General features: G+C 42.8%; 1 pseudogene; it reads left to right on the top strand.

Moving 5' to 3' along the window:
• Positions 1-10,969: 10,969 nt before the first annotated feature.
• LOC133770852 (U2 spliceosomal RNA) lies at positions 10,970-11,073 on the top strand (annotated as a pseudogene).
• Positions 11,074-14,336: the final 3,263 nt, after the last annotated feature.

Below are 14,336 nucleotides of genomic sequence, written 5' to 3'. Positions count from 1 at the left end.
GGATAAAAATGTACACATATGACAGATTAATAAAAATTTAAATAATTTACATTAAAAATATACCCTATTATAACAGATTTAATAAGGTTGCTATGGGGATCATCTGGTATACTATCTGTAAAGTACTTAGAACAGTGCCTAGCACACAGTAAATGTCAAGGTTGATTCAGAAAGGTAGCTGATGACAGGCTGCCAGAATGTGTTCTCCTAGCGATTAGGACATGCCACATACCCCCAAATTCTATTCTCTATTTTTGAAATAGGAATTTTTTAAAGATTTATTTATTTATTTGAAAGACAGAGTTACACAGAGAGAGAAGGAGAGGCAGAGAGAGAGGTCTTCCATCTGCTGGTTCACTCCCCAGATGGCCACAAAGGCTGGAGCTGCGCCGATCTGAAGCCAGGAGCCAGGAGCCTCTTCCAGGTCTCCCATGTGGCTGCAGGGGCCCAAGCACTTGGGCCATCTTCTACTGCTTTCCCAGGCCATTAGCAAGGAGATGGATCCAAAGTGGAGCAGTCAGGACTCAAACCAGCGCCCAGGGATGTCTGCACTGCAGGCAGAGGCTTAACCTATTATTCCATAGCACTAGCCCCGGAATACGAATGTTCAAAGCAGCACACTCCTCATCTGATTTTAAGGGCACTGCTAGCTGCAAGGAGCCTAAGAAATGGAGTTTCAGCACAAAAGGAAGTTTGACCATATAGCCAATTGCCCCCACAACACACACACACACACACACACACAACTGCATTTAAGTCCGTTTGAATATTAAGTGTCCTTCTCTGGAAAAATGAAACAGCTCTAATAGTACCATACCATTCTATTTAAGAATCCTCTAAATAATAACCAAGGAAGTCAATTTCCCTTTAATGACCCCTGACCTTCCTTCTGAACTTCATCCTGTTGAGCTAGCACCTAGTTCAGAGCTACAAAGAGTCAGTAGCTAAGAGAAGTATCTAGAAATTGATCATGAGGATGTCACTGAGCCAGACACTGAGGCGCAGACAAGAAGAAATTAAATTACACATGTAATAAGAGATAATGGGGAAAAAAAATGAAATTTTTTGCCACTGAAACACAAAGTGGTGCATTCCAGAAAGTTAATGACTTGTTTTCAGCTACCATCAGGCCATTCTGTGGGACAGGAGAGTCACTGGGCTTGTAAAACTGCAGAAGTCAATGCTGCCATTCCGTAGTGTTCTAGAGTCTTTAATTCATGCTTGCCTTCCAACTATGAGGAATGAGAGGAAGCAGCCTGTGATCTTGCTTACAGATGACAGCTTTAAGCACACTAGTGAAATGCAGGAAAGAGCTCAGCCAAGGCTTAAAACAACTTCTGAACACTGGAGAAAGAAGGCAATACCAGGTTAGAAAAACTGGAAAAGGGGACGGCACCGTGGCACAGTAGGTTAATCCTCTGCCTGTGGTGCCGGCATCCCATGTGGGCGCCGGTTCTAGTCCCAGCTGCTCCTCTTCCATCCAGCTCTCTGAGGTGCCTGAGAGGGCAGTGGAAGTTGGGCCAGGTCCTTGGGTCCCTGCACCCATGAGGGAGAGCAGGAGGAAGCACCTGGCTCCTGGCTTTGGATCCAGCCATTGTGGCCATCTGGGGAGTCAGCCAACAGACGGAAGACCTTTCTCTCTGCCTCCCCCTCTCACTGTAACTCTACCTCTCAAGTAAATAAATAAAATCTTTTTTTTTAAAGGCAGATATTTAAAAAAAAAAAAGAAAGAAAACTGAAAAAAGCCTCAGGATCACCCAAGAGGGACTGCTGGGAGAAATGAGGCAGATGATGTATAGCTAGCTCAGTCCTGGCTGCTTTTCCTGGAAGAATTCCTGAAACAAGAGAGTGAGGCAGCATGGCCTGAAGGAAAAGAAACGAATTGGTTCCACAAAATTTTAAACAATGAACCTGGGGCCAGCACTGTGGCATACCAGGTAAAGCTGCCGCCTGCAGTGCTGACATACCATAAGAGCACTGGTTCAAGACCCAGCTGCTCCACTTCCAATCCAGCTCTCTGCTATGGCCTGGGAAAGCAGGAGATGGCCCAAGTGCTTGGGTCTGCACCATCGTGGGAGACCCAGAAGAAGCTCCTGACCCCTGGTTTCAGATTGGCCCAGGTCCTGCCACTATAGCCACTTGGGGAGTGAACCAACAGAGGGAAGATATCTCTCTCTCTCTCTGCCTCTGCTTCTGCATCTCTGTGGCTCTGCCTTTCAAATAATAATAATAATAATAATATAATAAATAAATCTTTAAAAAAATTAAGCTGCTGCAGCAGTGCAAAATATAAAAACAGTGGTGAAATTTCAGGATGTGAACCAGATCCCAGAAAACATCAAATCAGAGTAACCAAAACTAGAAATTTTAACACTAGATTATCAGCCAAATTTGAAGAGCAATCAAAAATGCCCTTTGGACAAATAATCTCCTTCTCAAAGGAGAAACATATACATCCAAATCATTTATGAGGCTTCACAATAATTCAAACCAAGTAACTTTGTCATCATTTATAAAAATAATCTGGATAACTTGATGATAATCGTTACCTATCAGATTAGAAACCAATGCATCAGGAACATTATAAAATGATTTACTATTAGAGCTTTCAAATGTTTTCCTAATTGTTGGATATTACAAATTTGAATTATAATATGAGCATTCTAGCATTTTTTAAAAACTAGAAAATATGGAACATTTGGAGAAAATTAAAGTTAATTTCTATATTTTGAAATGTACTTATCATTTTCTCTCTTTTTAGCTTGGCTAGATAAGGAAGCAATTGTTAAAGATGTCCTATTCCAGATGCTGAGAATGCATATAAACACAGGAACACACTGCTTATTATTTAAATAGGGTTAGGTATACTCCTCTTTAGAGTTTTTGTTTTAATTCTTCACAGCAGCCTATGTTAGGATCTGGGTAAGAATGTACACCCCTATGGCAAGTTTCAGCAGGTTTTCCCCCACTTTACATGATAGAGGATCACAGAAATTTGAGATAGATTGGTAGGAAGGAATGAAGTCGTGTATGCGTTCAAAGGCAAGATAGTTGGAAATGCTACAGATGAGCTTTGTCTGTCACCTAAAGAATAAATGTGGGGCTGGCGCCATGGCTCACTTGGTTAATCCTCCGCCTGTGGCACCAGCATCCCATATGGGTGCCAGGTTCTAGTCCTGGTTGCTCCTCTTCCAGTCCAGCTCTCTGCTGTGGCCCAGGAGGGCAGTGGAGGATGGTCCAAGTGCTTGGGCCCCTGCACCCACATGGGAGACTAGGAAGAAGCACATGGCTCCTGACTTCGGATTGGCGCAGCGCTGGCCATAGCGGCCATTTGGGGAGTGAACCAATGAAAGGAAGACCTTTCTCTCTCTCTCTCTCTCTCTCTCTCTCTCTCACTGTCTGTAACTCTACCTGTCAAAAATAAAAAAAAATAAAAAGAAATACTGTGCATTCTTCCCATGTCTGAAAAGAAGAAGTTTACCTCTCTTTTTTCCTTTTTTACGATTTATTTATTTATTTGAAAGGCAATGTTACAGGAAAAGAGAGTGAGGGAGAGACAGAGATCTTCCACCTGCTCTTTTACTCCCCAAATGTTTGCAACATCTAGAGCTCGGCCAGGAGCTTCTTCCAGGTCTCCCACATAGGTATAGAGGCCCAAACACTTGGGCCATCTTCCACTGCTTTCTCAGGCACATTAGCAGGGAGCTGGAACAGAAGTAGACATCCAGGACTTGAACTGGTGCCCATATGGGATGCCTGCACCACCAGCATCAGTTTTACTCACTACACCACAGTGCAGGTCTCAGTTCACTTCTTTTTTACATGTGTGCTTGAAATTACCTTGCCCTCAGCAGATACATAATCTTTATATATTCAATCTGTTAGCTTTTCTAGGTCTTTTGATAATTTTTTTATTGGACTAAAATACTTTTCTCTAGCATCATCATAACTATCACCATCCACAGCAAAACAATATGGGTATATCTGATCCTAGGGTTAATTCAACTGGCAATGTAGTAGATAACACCCAGGGTAATGACCAGAGATTTCTGATTTGACGAAAGGAGCTGGTTTACATGTATACATTTGAAGTCCAATGACTTTCATTTAAAAATTTTATTACTAAAACTTTCCTGGTAGTCTTGCACTTGAAAAATATACCTATTATAACTACACTTGAACTTATTATCATGAATATTAACATTTTGAGAGTATTAGAAGTGGATTAGAGGAAGGCTCTGTGGCACAGCAGATTGAGCCACTGCTCACAACACCCTGATATATCAGACAATCAGGGATCATGTCACCTCTACTTCCAATCCAACCACTGGCTGATACACACCTTGAGAGGCAGCAGATGATGGCTTCAGTACTTGGGTCTCTGCCAATCACATGAGAAACCTGGATGGAGTTGTTTGCTTTTGGCCCTTGCTCTTGTTCCACCCTCAACCTTTGCAGGTATTGCTGGGTTTTTCAATGAAGAGACAGGACACAGGAGCTTCCATTCTAAGAGTGCACCACCAGAGAGCTCTCTGCTGGCACTTTTTTTTTTTTTAATTTTATTTAATGAACATAAATTTCCAAAGTACAGCTTATGGATTACAATAGCTTCCCCCCCCCATAACTTCCTTCCCACCCACAACACTCCCCTCTCCCACCCCCTCTCCTCTTCCATTCACATCAAGATTAATTTTCAATTCTCTTTATATACAGAAGATCAATTTAGCATACATTAAGTAAAGATTTCAACAGTTTGTACCCACACAGAAACACAAAGTGTCTCTTTGAGTACTAGTTATAGCATTAATTAAACACCTAAGAATAATTGTGTATTAATTACAGAGTTCAACCAATAGTTTTAAGTAGAACATAAAAAAAAATACTAAAAGGGTAAAGTATTAAGTTCCTTTTTTTCTTTTTTTTTGTTTGTATATAGTTTTTTTTTATTTAATAAATGTGAATTTACAAAGTGCAACTTTTGTATTGTTGTGGCTTCCCCCCCACAACCTCCCTCCCTCCCACGGCCCTCCCCGCTCCCACTCCCTCTCCCATCCCGTCCTTCATCGAGTTTCATTTTCAATTACCTTCATATACTGAAGATCAACTTAGTATATACTAAGCAAGGATTTCAACAGGCTGCACTCACACAACCACACAAGGCATAGGGTATTGTTCGACTAGTAGTGTTGTTTTTAAGTTTCATAGTAAAACACACTAAGGACAAGAGATCCTACGTGGGGAGCATGTACCCAGTGACTCCGGTTGTTGATTTAACAATTGGCACTCTTATTTATGACGTCAGCAATCACCCGAGACTCTTGCTATGAGCTGTCTAGGCTATGGAAGCCCCTTAAGTTGAGTTCACCGACTCTGAACTTGTTTAGTCAAGGCCGTATTACAGTGGAGGTTCCTTCCTCCCTTCAGAGAAAGGCGCCTCTCTCCTTGATTCTGCCTGCACTTTTTATTAGAGGGTACCAACAATTCCTCAAGCCAGCAGGCACTTAGGCAACTCTATGATTGGAAAAGAATTCAGTCTGGTGGTCCCTTGATCAAGAACAGAATGGTGGTGTAAATATTCAAAGACAGGTCCATTCAAAGCTCTCACACTTTTACAAAGTCCCAAAACACCCCAGGTACCAATTAAGGCCCATTAGCCCCCTGCTGCCTCCACTGACACATTGCTTTGGGGGCGGGTTTGCCTTTCCCTGGCCTGTTTTGGCAGGAGATAAAACTGCAGCCTTGCCTCTAATCTACAGCAGATGGAAGATCTTTCTCCCTCTCTTTTTCTTTCTCTCTCTCTCACCTTTGCAATAATTCAAAGAAATGTCCACTTTTATAGTCCTGATTAGTACTCACCCTGATATCAGAATTTGGCCCCCTAAAATATATATTATCGAAATTTGGGGTGCCATACGATATCACCATATGCTTATTAATAAGTTCCCCATATTAATAAGCCCATGTGGGTTCTTGCCTAACATTCAGAGAACAATTCTGAGTACCAGCATAAATGAACGAGGCAGCATGGTACATTTTAAGCTTTTATTCAGTGTGATAGATGCATAGGAGAGTGACGGCCTGTCTAAAAAAGAGGTAAATCTGGGTTCATACTGAGTACCAGTAAACAGCCACATGGAGGAGCATCCAGGCCAAGAAGCATAGGGTGAGTTGGCACAGGGCTACAGCCAGCCCCCTACTAACAAGAAAATGGAGGAAAGGGCCTGATACACCTTGTCCCAAGCTTTTAATAAACTTTCAAAGGGCAGTGGTTAATTAACCTGATTGGCAGATGGGCACTCAGGTGTGGCCAGGTAGGGGCATGGGGTCACACACAGGGGCGTGGTGAAGGCATGGTCTTCCCTCACAAACCTAATCATTTTTAACCTGTATGCCTGTCTACTTCAATCCCAAGCTTGTTATTAGCACTAAAAGTGATCCTTGATGGGATTGAATTGGAATCCCCTGGCATGTTTCTAACTCTATGATTAGGGGTAAGTCCGATTGAGCAGGTGCCAAACTGTACATCTCCTCCCTCTCTTATTCCCACTTTTATATTTAACAGGGATCACTTTTCAGTTAAATTTAAACACCTAAGAATAACTGTGTGTTAATTAAAGAACTCAACCAATGGTATTAAGTAGAACAAAAAAATACTAAAAGGAATAAAATAGTAAGTTGTTCCTTGTCAGTCAGGACAAGGGCTGATCAAGTCATTGTTTCTCATAGAATCCATTTCACTTCAACAGGTTTCTTTTTTGATGCTCAGTTGTCACCAATCAGGGAGGACATATGATATTTGTCTGTTTGGGACTGGCTTATTTCATTCAGCATGATGTTTTCCAGATTCCTCCATTTTGTTGCAAATGACCGGATTTCATTGTTTTTTTACTGCTGTATAGTATTCTATAGAGTACATGTCCCATAATTTCTTTATCCAGTCTTCTGTTGATAGGCATTTAGGTTGATTCCATATCTTAGCTATTGTGAGTTGAGCTGCAATAAATACTGAGGTGCAGACAACTCTTTTATTTGCCAGTTTAATTTCCTTTGGGTAAATTCCAAGGAGTGGGATGGCTGGGTTGTATGGTAGGGTTGTATTCAGGTTTCTGAGGAATCTCAAAACTGACTTCCATAGTGGCTTAACCAGTTTACATTCCCACCAACAGTGGGTTAGTGTCCCTTTTTCCCCACATCCTCTCCAGCATCTGTTGTTGGTAGATTTCTGAATGTGAGCCATTCTAACTGGGGTGAGGTGAAACCTCATTATGGTTTTAATTTGCATTTCTCTGATTGCTAGTGATCCTGAACATTTTTTCATGTGTCTCTTGGCCATTTGGATTTCCTCTTTGGAAAAATGTCTATTGAGGTCCTTGGCCTATCTCCTAAGTGGGTTGTTTGTTTTGTTGTTGTGGAGTTTCTTGATATCTTTGTAGATTCTGATTATTAATCCTTTATCTGTTGTACAGTTTGCAAATATTTTTCCCATTCTGTCAGTTGCCAATTCACTTTCCTGACTGTTTCTTTTGCAGTACAGAAACTTCTCAGTCAGACTTACCCTTAATGGTAGAGTTAGAAACATGCAAGGGGATTCCAATACAATCCCATCAAGGTGGCACGTACCAATGCCATCTCACTAGTCAAAGTGATCAGGTTCAGTTCATAATTGATCATAATGATAGGATTGAGTGTCAAAGGGATCACATAAACAAGACTAGTGTCTGCTAATACTAACTGATAGAATTAAAAAGCAGGATACACATCAGACCCATCGAATGGCAGATGTCCTAAACAGCACTCTGGCCTCAGATTCAGCCCTTAAGGCATTCAGATCTGGCTAAAAAACACATGAGAGTTTCACAGGCATGGAAAGCCAAGACACTCTGGCAAAAAAAAAAAAAAAAAAAAAAAGAAGAAGAAGAAGAAGAAACAAAGAAAGAAAAAAAAAGTGACCTAAATGAAAGATCTCTGTGAGTGAGATCCCAGTGGAAAGAACAGAGGTAACATTCTCCGAACAGAGGAGAGAACTTCCACTTTGACTATGGCCTTGTCTAAATAAGATCAGAGTTGGCAAACTCAAAAGGCTTCCATAGCCTTGGCAGCTCATGACAAGAGCCTCAGGTGATTACTGACGCCATAAACAAGAGTGTCAATTGTGAAATCAACAACAGGAGTCACTGTGCACTTACTCCTCATGTAGGATCTCTGTCCTTAATGTGTTGTACTATGTGAATTAACGGTACAACTAGTACTCCAACAGTACTTTATACTTTGTGTTTCTGTGTGTGTGCAAACTGCTGAAATCTTTACTTGATATATACTAACTTGATCTTCTGTATATAAAGATAATTGAAAATGAATCTTTTTTTTTTTTTTGACAGGCAGAGTGGATAGTGAGAGAGAGAGACAGAGAGAAAGGTCTTCCTTTTTGCCGTTGGTTCACCCTCCAATGGCCACTGCGGCCAGCGTATCTCGCTGATCCGAAGCCAGGAGCCAAGTGCTTCTCCTGGTCTCCAATGCAGGGCCCAAGGACTTGGGCCATCCTCCACTGCCTTCCCGGGCTATAGCAGAGAGCTGGCCTGGAAGAGGGGCAACTGGGATAGAATCTGGCGCCCCAACCGGGACTAGAACCCAGTGTACCAGCGCCGCAAGGTGGAGGATTAACCTGTTAAGCCACGGCACCGGCCGAAAATGAATCTTGATGAAGAATGGGATGGGAGAGGGAGTGGAGATAGGATGGTTGCAGGTGGGAGGGAAGTTATGGGGGGAAAAGCCGCTATAATCCAAAAGTTGTACTTTGGAAATTTATATGTATTAAATAAAAGTTAAAAAAAAAGAAAATGATCCTTCTCTTCCTTGTCATTACAAGACAGCAACCCATGTCACTGCTTCCACCTTTCCAATTACACTAAAAAAAGAAAGCTGTTTCTTTGTACATGTAATTCATCTAAAAATGTATATACACAGGCAGTCTTAGCTTTGTACAGCAGCACAGGAGCACAAAATTGGCCCCACTACTGAAACAATGCGAAGGGATCTTAAATGCTATTGGAAGAAAATTACAATTGCTTGTGAGCCTTACAAAATTTTGCCAAAATATTAAAAATTCTGCTAAATGCATAATAAAATGAAAAATACTAAACCTAATTTATTCAGTAGATTACACAGATATTTAGAATCAGGTATTTTTCCTTATTAAAAATAGTGTTTATATTTCTTCCCTATTGCAAAACATATACATTTCTACGGCTTGACAAACTGTCTTAAGTCCTGAGTTCGGATTCACTATATATATTATATCATTTGTGCTTTCCATTTTATGAAGTATTTCCAAGAGACCTTTTAATGTGAATTTATTTGCCAATATCACTTCCTCAGGCTTATCATCCTTTTCATCTCTTTCTTCAATTACAGAAGTAAATTTGCCTATGACTGTACATCCACTTTCTAGAACAGCAGTATGTCAATATCCCCATATGAGTGATTTTTTTCTGCAACTCCAGTTGCACTCAATTCAAATTTTACTTCCAAATTTATCATTCCTTGAGATTTTGATGCACATTCATCTCTGTTGGTTAATTCTCTTCAAAACATCTGAATTGGGACCAGCACTACGGCATAACAAGTTAAGCTTCAGCTGTGATACCAGCATGCAATCAGTGTCAGTTTGAGTCCCAGCTACTCCACTTCTGATTCTGCTTCCTCCTAATGTTCCTGAGAAAGTATCAGATGGTGGTCCAAGTACTTGGTCCCCTGATACCCATGTGGAAAACCAAGATGGAGTCCCTGGCTTCTGGCTTCAGAATGAGCCACACCCGGCTATTGTGTCCATTTGGGGAGTGAGACAGCTCCTCATTCATATTCATTTCTCTTAGCTGCTTCTCCTTCTGTCCCCTCTTTCTCCCTCTCTGTTGCTCTATTTTTCAATAAATGTATCTTTTAAAATATGTGTTTATTTTTGTTGACAAGCAGTTAACACATCTACACACTCTGTTGCCATGAATGAATAGCACAGGCACCATGACCAATCACATGCAGACTTCGAAGAAATTAGGGACCAGCATTGTGGCACAGTGGGTAAAACAACCACCAGTATCCAATGGGAGTGCTGATTTGAGTTCCAGCTGCTCCACTTCTGATCCAGATCCATGTTAATGTGCCTGGGAAAGCAACAGAAGATGGCCCAAGTATTTGGGCCTCTACACCCACATGGAAGACATGAAGGATGCTCCTAGATCCTATCGTCCTTCTGGCCCAGCCCTGGCTGTTGCAGCCATTTAGAGAGTGAACTAGCAGATGAAAGAGCTCTCTCTCTCTCTCTCTCTCTCTCTCGGTCTTTCTGTAACTGTGCCTTTCAAATAAATAAAATAAATATTAAAAAAAAAGGTTGGTCACTAATTATGATACATCTGTTAGTTATGCAGTGATTCATGGGCTGCAGAGCTACCAGAGACTGTTCCTATGTTGTAAAACTACTCACAGTTAATGCTATTGGTAGCTGCTAGGTAAATAATGCTGGGGTAGGTATTTGGCCCAGCAGTTAAGAGACCAGGTCTCGTATCAGAGAGACTGGGTTAAACAGGTTATTGACTGGTAATGCAATCCTTGTGAGGCAGTGGTGATCACTCAAGCAACTGATTTCCTGCCATGAATGTGGGAAACCTGGGTTGAATTTATATATATTTATAGCTCACAGCTTTAGCTGTAAGCCACACAGCCATCACAGGTATTTGGGGAGTAAACTAATGAATGCGGGAGTCATCTGTCTCCCTGTCTCTGTCTCATCTCTCCAATGGCCTTATTGCTCAAGTCAAAAATAATCATTTTTTTTTTTGCTTTGGAAGGTTTTTCTCTTTTTTACTTAGTTATACAAGTTTCACATATTTCATATATAAAGATTTAGGAATACAGTGATAATTCCCTCCCACCCATGCTCCAACCCTTCTTCCTCCTCCCTCTAATTTTTACAAACATCGCTTCTTGGCTTTTTGGCTAAGATCAAGTGTAGCATCTGTTCTTACCAGTTTAACAAACATCTATTTTTAGTTTACTTAATGATCATAAGGTTAACCCTACACTAAGTGAAAAGTTCAAAAGAGAGTATAAAGAAAAAAAAAACATCGTTCCTCAGCAGAAGATACAAGGGCTGTACAATCAATTTTTAGAAATTAGTTTTTGAAAAATTTCTGTGATTTAACTACACTGTGATAGCTGAAAACCATACATATTGAAATTGTGCAAAGCCAACACCTTTCTGTACCCTGTTTGTGGAACTGATTTCCTATCTTTCAATAGATGGAAGTGAATTGTTTTTAAGATTTATTTATTTATTTCTTTGAGAGGCAGAATTACAGACAGTGAGGGAAAGAGACAGAGAGAAAGGTCTTCCTTCTGTTGGTTCACCCCACAAATGGCCACTACGGTTGGAGCTACACCTATCCGAAGCCAGGAGCCAGGAGCTTCTTCTGGGTCTCTCATGTGGGTGCAGGGGCCAAGCACTTGGGCCATCTTCCACTGCTTTCCCAGGTCATAGCAGAGAGCTGGACTTGAAGAGGGGCTGGTGGGACTAGAACCAGCACCTATATGGGATGCTGGAGCTGCAGGCAGAGGATTAACCAACTGCACCGTGGAGCCAGCCCCCATGGGACTGAATTTTAAAGCAAGATGACGGATGACATTGCCTGGGCCCCAATTTTACTTTATTTAGTGGACGTGGATGGTGGACGAAGTATGTAGTTGTTGAGCTCCGCAGAGAGTGTCTCTGACATGAAGGAAGGTTATTCTATTTGTACAAAGAAAAGGGAAGAAGGAATAAAAGGAGGGAAGAACACAGTTTTCAAATAATTTAAAAACACTTAGTATATTGGGCCACAGTGGGTAAAGCTGCCTCTTGCAGTGCCAGTGGGATGCAGGCACTTCTGATCCAGCTCCCTGCTATGGCCTGGGAAAGCAGAAGATGACCCAAGTCCTTTGGACCCTGCACCCACATGGGAGACCAGGAAAAAGCTCCTGGCTCCTGGTTTCCATGCAGCTCCAGCCATTGAGGCCAATTGGGGAGTAAACCAGCAGATGGAAGGTTCTCTCTCTCTCTTTCTCTCTGTCTGCATCTCTTTTGCTCTCTGTGTGACTCTTTCAAGTAAATGAATAAATCTTAAAAAAAAAAAAAAGCCACTTAGTATAACTAACTTACTCTTGGACTTAAACAGTGAACTTTTTTTTTTTAAGGTCATCCTTCCTTTGGTTCACCCCCCAAATGGCCGCTGCGACTGAGCTGGGCTGATCCAAAGCCAGGAGCCAGGTGCTTCCTCCTGGTCTCCCATGCAGGTGTAGGGTCCAAACACTTGGGCTGTTACCGGAGGAATTGCAGGGTTCTTGTCTTCGCGCAAGAAAGAATTCAGGCGTGAGACAGAGAGTAGTGGGAGGTAAAATAGCAAGGTTTAGCCGGCGCCGTGGCTCAACAGGCTAATCCTCCGCCTTGCGGCGCCGGCACACCGGGTTCTAGTCCCGGTCGGGGCACCGATCCTGTCCCGGTTGCCCCTCTTCCAGGCCAGCTCTCTGCTGTGGCCAGGGAGTGCAGTGGAGGATGGCCCAAGTGTTTGGGCTCTGCACCCCATGGGAGACCAGGAGAAGCACCTGGCTCCTGCCATCGGAACAGCGCGGTGCGCCGGCCGCAGCGCGCTACCGCGGCGGCCATTAGAGGGTGAACCAACGGCAAAGGAAGACCTTTCTCTCTGTCTCTCTCTCTCTCTCACTGTCCACTCTGCCTGTCAAAAATTAAAAAAAAATAAAATAAAATAGCAAGGTTTATTAAGAAGGAACATCTGTAAGGACGGATGGGCACCTCTCCAGACAGGGCCAGAGAGAGAGTGCCCAGTCCCTCAGACTGGGGGAGAGCGGGGCTGCATGGGTGAGTGGAGAGTACACCCGGCCAGGCCAGGCGGGCAGCTCAGCAAAGATGCAGAGAGCTGAGCGCGCAGTCCAGTTGAGGCTGGGGGTTTTTAAGGAGATGGGTCTTGCTTCCCCACCTCTGCTCCTCTTGGAACAAAGGGCTTTTTGGATGTAAATAGAAAAACTTCTCTTGAAGGTCTGAAACAAAGGACTTTATGGATGCAAATGTTATCAGACCTGAGGAAGGGAGCAGGGTGTTTGACATGCAGATACTGGGCTGCACCTGGGAGATTGTGGAAGATTTATCAGGCAGGAAGCAGGAGGGGTGAGGGCCTCCACCTGGCAGGTTATCAGGTAGAAGGGGGCAGGGCAGGCAGGATGCGAAATCTGGGCTTCCCCTGAAACCTTGTTAGGATGACTTTGAGATGCAGATGCATATAGATGTCTTCTCTTTAGGCCTGTCACACACACATAAGCTCATAACTGACTTCCTACCTAACAGGGCCATCCTCCACTGCTTTCCCAGGCCACAACAGAGAGCTGGACTGGAAGAGGAGCAACCAGGACTAGAATCGGCGCCCATATGGGATGCCGGCACCACAGGCGGAGGATTAACCTACTGCGCCACAGAGCTGGCCCCAATGGTAAACTGTTAATCTGTGTTATTCCTTATGCAGATTCTCAATATGTTCTATACTGAAAGACCCTAATCCCCGCTGGGTCCTTTAGATCGCGACCCCAGACTCAAAAATCCTCAGACCAGACGATGCAAATGCAAGAGGCGGCTTTAATTACGTTTTGCGCAAAACGGACCCCTCCCTCCTGAGAGAGTGAGGTACTGGACAAGGGTTACAGGCAGTATTTAAAGGCAAAAACCACAAAGTTATCTTAAGCAAGTGAATACAAAGGGGAAGGGGGTTTTTGTTTAGTATACAGCATTCCTGCTTATCTCAGTACACATCAGTTTTACTTATCTTAACCATTGCATAAGGGGGGTTTCCAAACTACTATTCCCTGTTATCTGCTAAGTTGCAGTTTCCCAGAAACTAACTGACCTTTCTTGAAACTTCCTAGTTTTTTTTAGCAGGTAAATTTTCAGAAGTCCTTCAATACAATTCAAAGTCTCTGAGAGGCAGAGAAGAGGGCAGATGAATAAAACTCTGGCTGTAAATTCTCTACAGAGAGGCTGATTTCAACAGCTATTCACAAACCAAGTCACCTTCACAAGAGCTAGGGAAGTCAGGTGAGAGACTAGAGTTTGGTTTTAGCATAATAATACGACAGAATGAGCACTTGGCCTAGCAATTAACTGCTGCATGCATATGGGAGCAACAGGGACAGAGTCTGGGCTGTACTCCTGATTCCAGATTCCGCCCAAGGTTCACCCTTAGAGCAAGCAGGTGTTGGGCCAAGTAGTTGTGTTCCTGTCACCCATATTACAGGCCTGTATT

The sequence above is a fragment of the Lepus europaeus genome, chromosome 11, assembly GCF_033115175.1.
Source record: "Lepus europaeus isolate LE1 chromosome 11, mLepTim1.pri, whole genome shotgun sequence".
Lineage (NCBI taxonomy): Eukaryota > Metazoa > Chordata > Mammalia > Lagomorpha > Leporidae > Lepus > Lepus europaeus.
This window is presented reverse-complemented; position numbering and strand designations above follow the sequence as displayed.